The following is a 6000-nucleotide window of genomic DNA, read 5'->3' as shown; positions in this document are numbered from 1 at the left end:
GTTCTCCATGGAAGCGAGCCAGAGCAGACCACATGCTCTAGATTAGTTGTGACCATATCAGTGTTGGCAGCTGTAGGAGAAGGACCTGGCTTGGTGGAATTTCCCTGGGCCTGGGAGGAGCCCATTACTCAGGCAGATATTTTCTTTGTGGAATGAATTTCCACGGTGGACACCCCACTGAGTTCGTCTAAAAAAGGGAACTGACTGACTTTGTTTTAATTTTTCCCAGTCTTCTACTTCACCGCTTTTAATTCGGAGGGAAAACAAAGCCTCAGACAATGCTGCATTCCAGATGAAAGCTGGGAGCCAATTGCTGAGGACAGGAACTGTGTGGCACACTGCCTTGAGGAAGGGATTGGCTCCCTTTGAGCCAAAGCTTCTCATGGAATGAGATACACGGCACTAAAGAGTAAACAGCTCCAGGTGCTACAAACCCTAAGAGCAAAAACACAAGGAGGGGTGACCTTTCTGTGTGTCTGGTGTGACTAAGACTGTGGATCCCTCATTGGCCTTTCTGGCCCCCTACACACGCACACTCATAGAAGAACTTCTCCAATCAGTCATATTTATTGAATGCTTACAGTGTGCGGAACACTGAACACTGAGGAGAGTACACATTCCCTACCCTCAGTGAGCTAGAGGGGAAGACAGACATCAATATAAATAAACTTCAGGTATGTACATAAGTGCTGTGGGACTGGGAGGTGGGATAAATAAAAGAAGCAAGTCAGGGTGATGCAGAAGGGAGTGGAAGAAGAGGAAAAGAGGGCTTAGTCAGGGAAAGCCTCTTGGAGAAGATGTGCCTTTAATAAGGCTCTGAGGAGGGATGGGGGAAGGGATTGTCTGTCGGATATGAAGAGGGATGGCATTTCACGCCAGAGGCAGAACGTGGTTGAGAGGCCAGAGGCGAGATAGTTGAGATCAAGGTAGAGTGAATAGGTAGACATAAGAAGAGTGAAGTTTGTGGGCTGGGTTGTAAGAGAGTAGTAAAGTGAGGTAGGAGGGGGCAGGGTGATTGAGGGCTTTAAAGCCTATGGTAAGGAGTTTCTGTTTGCTGCAGAGGTGGATGGGCAACCACTGGAGGTTCTTGAGGAGTGGGAAAACATGGCCTGAATGTTTTGGAGAAAAATGATCTGGGCAGCAGAGTCAAGTATGGACTGGAGTGGGGAGAGACAAGAGACAGGAAGGTCAGCAAGAAGGCTGTTACAGTAATGAAGGCAGGATAGGATAAGTGCTTGGATTAACATGGTAGCAATTTGGATGGAGAGGAAAGGATGGATTTTATGATATTGTGGAGCTTGAACCGACAGGATTTATTAATAGATTGAATATGTGGGTTGAATGAGAGAGAGAGGAGTCAAGGATAATGCTAATGTTATGGTCTTGTGAGATAGGGAGGATAGTGGTGCTGTCTACAGTGATGGGAAAGTCAGTGGAAGAACAGGGTTTGGATGGGAAGATAAAGAGTTCCATTTGTGACATGGTAATTTTGAGTTGATGTCAGGACATGCAAGTAGAGATGTCTTGAAGGTAGGAGGAAATACAAGATTGCAGAGGGGAGAGAGATCAGGGCTGGAGATGTAGATTTGGGAATCATATGCATAGAGGTGGTAGTTGAAGACAAGGGAGCAATGAATTCTGCTAGGGAGTGGGTGTAGATGGAGAATAGAAGGGGAACCAGAACTGAACCTTGAGGGGCACCCACAGTTAGGGGCAGAGCAGGAATCTGGAAAAGACATTGAGAATGAGCATCCAGAAAGATAGGAGGAGAGGACAGGGTAAGTGAAGTCGAAGTTGGATAATATTTCCAGGTGAAGGGGGCAGTCGGCAGTGTTGAAGGCAGCTGAGAGGTCGAGGAAGATTAGGATGGAGTAGAAGCCACTGGAATTTTGGATTTGTGGCCTTCGAGAGGGTGATTTTATAGAGTGAAGAGGACAGAAGCCAGATTGGAGGGGGTCAAGGAGAGAATTGGAAGAGTGGAACCTGAGACAGTGGGTGTAAACAATTTGTTCAAGGAGTTTGGAGAGGAATAGTAGGAGGGAGATGGGGTGATAACTGGAGGGAGCTGCGGGGTCAAGGAAGGGTTTTTTTAGGATAGGGGAGACATGCGCATGTTTGAAAATAGTGGGGAAGAAGCCATTGGAGAGCAAACAGCTGAAGATGGTGGTTAGGGAGGGAAGAAGAGAGGGGATAAGTGTTCTGATAAGATGTGAAGGAATGGGGTCAGATATGCAGGTGGAGGGGGTGGATTTTGAGAGAAGGCAAACATGGGGGAGTTGAAGGAGGGGCAGGAGGAGGGAGATATTGGGGAGGGTGAGGAAAGATTTTTAGGAGATCATGCCTGATAGTTTTGATTTTCTCAATCAAGTAGGTGGCCAGGTCATTAGGGGCAAGAGATGGGGGAGGTGGGGGGGGGGACAGGGGGGTTGAGGAGGGAGTTAAACATCAGGAACACCTGATGAGGGCAATGAGCAGGGGTGTCATTAAAGATGGAGAAATAATTTTGCCGGGCAGAAGAGCGGGCAGAGTTAAAGCATATAAGGATAAACTTGAAGTGGACAAGTTCAGCCTACTATCTGGATTTCTGCCATCAGCGCTGAGCAGCTCATGCACAAGAGCAAAAGAATGATCAAAAGATCTCTATGCAGGTGATTCAGGGTGTGGATTAGTGGTTCAAGATCGATGAAGAGATAAGGGAGCCAGTGAGTTGAGTTCAGTGGAGAGGGTGGTGTTGAGAGCATCAGTTTGGTCATCATCGTTATAATGGTACTTGTTCATTCATTCATTCAATCAATCATATTTATTGAGCACTTCCTGTGTGCAGAGCACTGTACTAAGCACCTGGGAAGTACTTGTTAAGCACTTACCATGTGCCGATCACTGTTCTAAGTACTGGGGTAGATACAAGTCAGTCATGTTGGACACAGTCCCTGTTCCACTAAGGGCTCACACTCAATCCCCATTTTACCGATAGGTAACTGTGATTGTCTTGTCTTGTCTCATGCTGTCAAGTTGTTTCCGACCCATAGCGACTCCATGGACACATCTCTCTTAATAATAATGATAGCATTTATTAAGTGCTTACTATATGCAAAGCACTGTTCTAAGCGCTGGGGAGGTTACACGGCAATCAGGTTTTCCCACGGGGGGCTCACAGTCTTCATCCCCATTTTACAAATGAGGTAATTGAGGCACAGAGAAGTTAAGTGACTTGCCCAAAGTCTCACAGCTTACAATTGGTGGAAACGGGATTTGAACCCCTGACCTCTGACTCCAAAGCCCGTGCTCTTTCCATTGAGCCACGCTGTTCCTAGAATGCCTCACTTCCATCTGCAATAGTTCTGTTAGTGTATCCACAAAGTTTTTTTGGTAAAAACACGGAAATGTTTACCATTGCCTTCTTCCACACAATAAACTTGAGTCTCCACCCTCGACTCTCTCCCATACTGCTGCTGCCCAGCACAGGTGAGTTTTGACTTGTAGCAGATTACCTTCCACTTGTTAGCCACTGCCCAAGCTAGGAATGGAAAGGGCATGCCTCTGCCTGACTCTCCCTCCCATAGCCAAGACTGGTAGGGCCCTGGAAACTCTCCAGGTGTGAACCTGAGAGGGGAAACTGTGATTGACAAGGTTATTTTTCTGATTTTCCTATTTATAAATCTTTTTATGTCTGTCTTCCCAATTAGAATGCAAGCTCCTTGTTGGCAGGGAAAGTGTCTTATACTTCAGTTATATTTCCCAAGTGTTTTGTATGATGCTTTGTACCCAGCAGGGGCTCAATAAATACCATTACTACTACTGTTGTCTTATACTTCAGTTATATTTCCCAAGTGTTTTGTATGATGCTTTGTACCCAGCGGGTGCTCAATAAATACCATTACTACTACTGTCGAGAATTCCATGTTGTGTCTTGGTCAGTGGTGTCTTTTCTGATTAGAATAAATGCATATGGGTGGAGAACAAAGAAGTTTCAATATAAATTGGATAAAGTCACTCACTCACCTTCAGTGACTACCAAGATGTGTGTAACAGCATTGAGGACTGTCCATTCATCCATGACATCATTGAATGAATTCTTTTCTCTGGTCATGGACTTTCACAAGGCTGCCATCTGATGCTGGGAATCCCCAGCTCTTTTCTAACTAGAGAAGGGACTCAGGATGAATGTGTTCCGTTGATGTTAACCTTGGCATTAACTAGTAAGTTGTGAATCATTAATTCAAGCATCTCTGGTTCATTGCCATTGAATTTCAATGATTGGCTTTGGCTTAGTGAGTCAATTGATTAAAGAGACCAACCATTTTTGCAGCCTGGATATGTTCCAAGGGGAAAGAGAATCCAAGTCACATTTGGTGTTTTCTAGTTTTCTGACTTCTCCCCCAGTAAATTACAAGCTTCCTGAAGGTAGAGAGCATGCTTTAATTTTTCTTTTGTAAATCTCCTTATGCAGCACAGTGTCCATACTGAGTAGTCAAAAAACAAAACAAAATAAAAAAAACTGTTGTGGTGGTGGTTGAAATCTAAGGCATTTGTGAGTTCTACCTAAATCTAGGATTGAGTCACTCCGTCAGAGGCAAGGACATAGGTAACCAGTACCAAACATAATAATAAACTGATTCTAAATATCATTTTTATCATTCAGAAAATATGCTATACAGTGTGAAAGCAGGAAAAGCAAGACTTTCAGTAGACTAGACTGATGGTTCAGTGGAAAACATCCAGAGACATACTTTTTCAGAGGTCAAATGACTTTCAGAAATCCTGCTGATATCTTTTAATTTTCTTTTAATTTAAAAGCAGGATTTCTTTTAATATGCCTTTTTGTACATAAAAATCACCATCATCAGCTGGACATCAGCAATTTGCAGTTTGCCCCAAATTAAGAAACTTACTCATTAGTTCCCCAGTCACTTCCCCATTTGGGCAATGTGTCTATCTGCATCCAGCAGCTACCCACACAAATATACACAAACTCATACAGAGATCCCCGTTCGCGCCTTTTGAAAGGATTGTAGCTATTGAAAGATGACACAATCTAAATTAGGAAATTATTTCCGCTTCAGGTTGGGAAATATATAAGTCTGTTGCCACAATAGCTGAACTCTTCCATTTCAAGGTGAAATCTTTGCCTGCAGCCTTTCGCAGACTAGAAGCAACAGGGTGAAATAATCCAGAGCTCCAGGTAAGAGGCTTTGAGGTCTAAGAGATAATTGAAATTGTTGGAGGTTAAACAAGGGAACAGATTCATCTAGAGCTAAAGTAAAAGGGTTTTCCCATCTACAATAATGCTATGTTGCACTAATATCTTATTTTTCTCAGTACTTCTCTCAGAAGAGCTCAAAGTATTTCATTTTGATCTTATAGGCTTTTAAAACAAGTTTTAGAGATAGAAGGTATGCTTCATTGCAAGGCAGGAAAATCATGACCGAGTTGCATCTAATTTATGGAACAGGTATACGGGAGCATATTTTGAGTTGTGCTTTTAAAAAATCCTGAAATGCATGGACCCACTAATCCATGAAATTGCCTGGAAATAGATTTCATATTCAGGAGCAAGGAAGGAGTTAACTTTCTAAGATCCAAAGAATTCCATTGTTTACTTATGTTAAAATGCTGGGTTTGTTCAGCAGTTTAGGTTCCTTAAGGAAGATATCTGATCTCTCAGCTTCAGCTGCTAAAATTTGGCAAATAAAGGACAGAAAACAAGAATGGACTAGGGAGTAACTAGAATTTATGTAGATCTTCCAGAAGATCTAAACATGTTAATTACTATGGTAGTTGTAAAGTACTTACTATGTGCCAAGCACTGTACTAAGTCCTGGGGTAGATACAAGATAATTAGGTGGGACAGTCTAGCTGGGGCTATGGGAAGATTGAATAATCTGGGCTGGCCATAGTGTACAGGGTCAACTCTTTCTTGTGGTGAGAGATTTCCTAATTTGAAATGATGAAAATCTCTCCAGCATTCTACCAGAAAAATTTTGTTTTTCTTGCCTACAT

At 43.1% G+C, this 6000-nt stretch overlaps 1 protein-coding gene and 1 non-coding gene across 2 annotated transcripts in view; one reads left to right on the top strand and one right to left on the bottom strand.

Moving 5' to 3' along the window:
- Window positions 1-3475: 3475 nt before the first annotated feature.
- On the bottom strand, window positions 3476-3613 carry LOC119923788. Its single transcript, XR_005448969.1, has one exon. It is a non-coding gene; the product is annotated as a small nucleolar RNA SNORA7 (small nucleolar RNA).
- Window positions 3614-5154: 1541 nt separating this feature from the next.
- IL1R2 (interleukin 1 receptor type 2) overlaps window positions 5155-6000 on the top strand; it is a 36160-nt gene continuing 35314 nt past the window's right edge. The window contains exon 1 of the mRNA XM_038741946.1: window positions 5155-5182. The gene's annotated coding sequence lies outside the window, so the exon portion shown is untranslated. The remainder of the gene's footprint in view (window positions 5183-6000) is intronic.

This window comes from Tachyglossus aculeatus, chromosome 2 (assembly GCF_015852505.1).
Source record: "Tachyglossus aculeatus isolate mTacAcu1 chromosome 2, mTacAcu1.pri, whole genome shotgun sequence".
Classification (NCBI taxonomy): Eukaryota; Metazoa; Chordata; class Mammalia; order Monotremata; family Tachyglossidae; genus Tachyglossus; species Tachyglossus aculeatus.
This window is presented reverse-complemented; position numbering and strand designations above follow the sequence as displayed.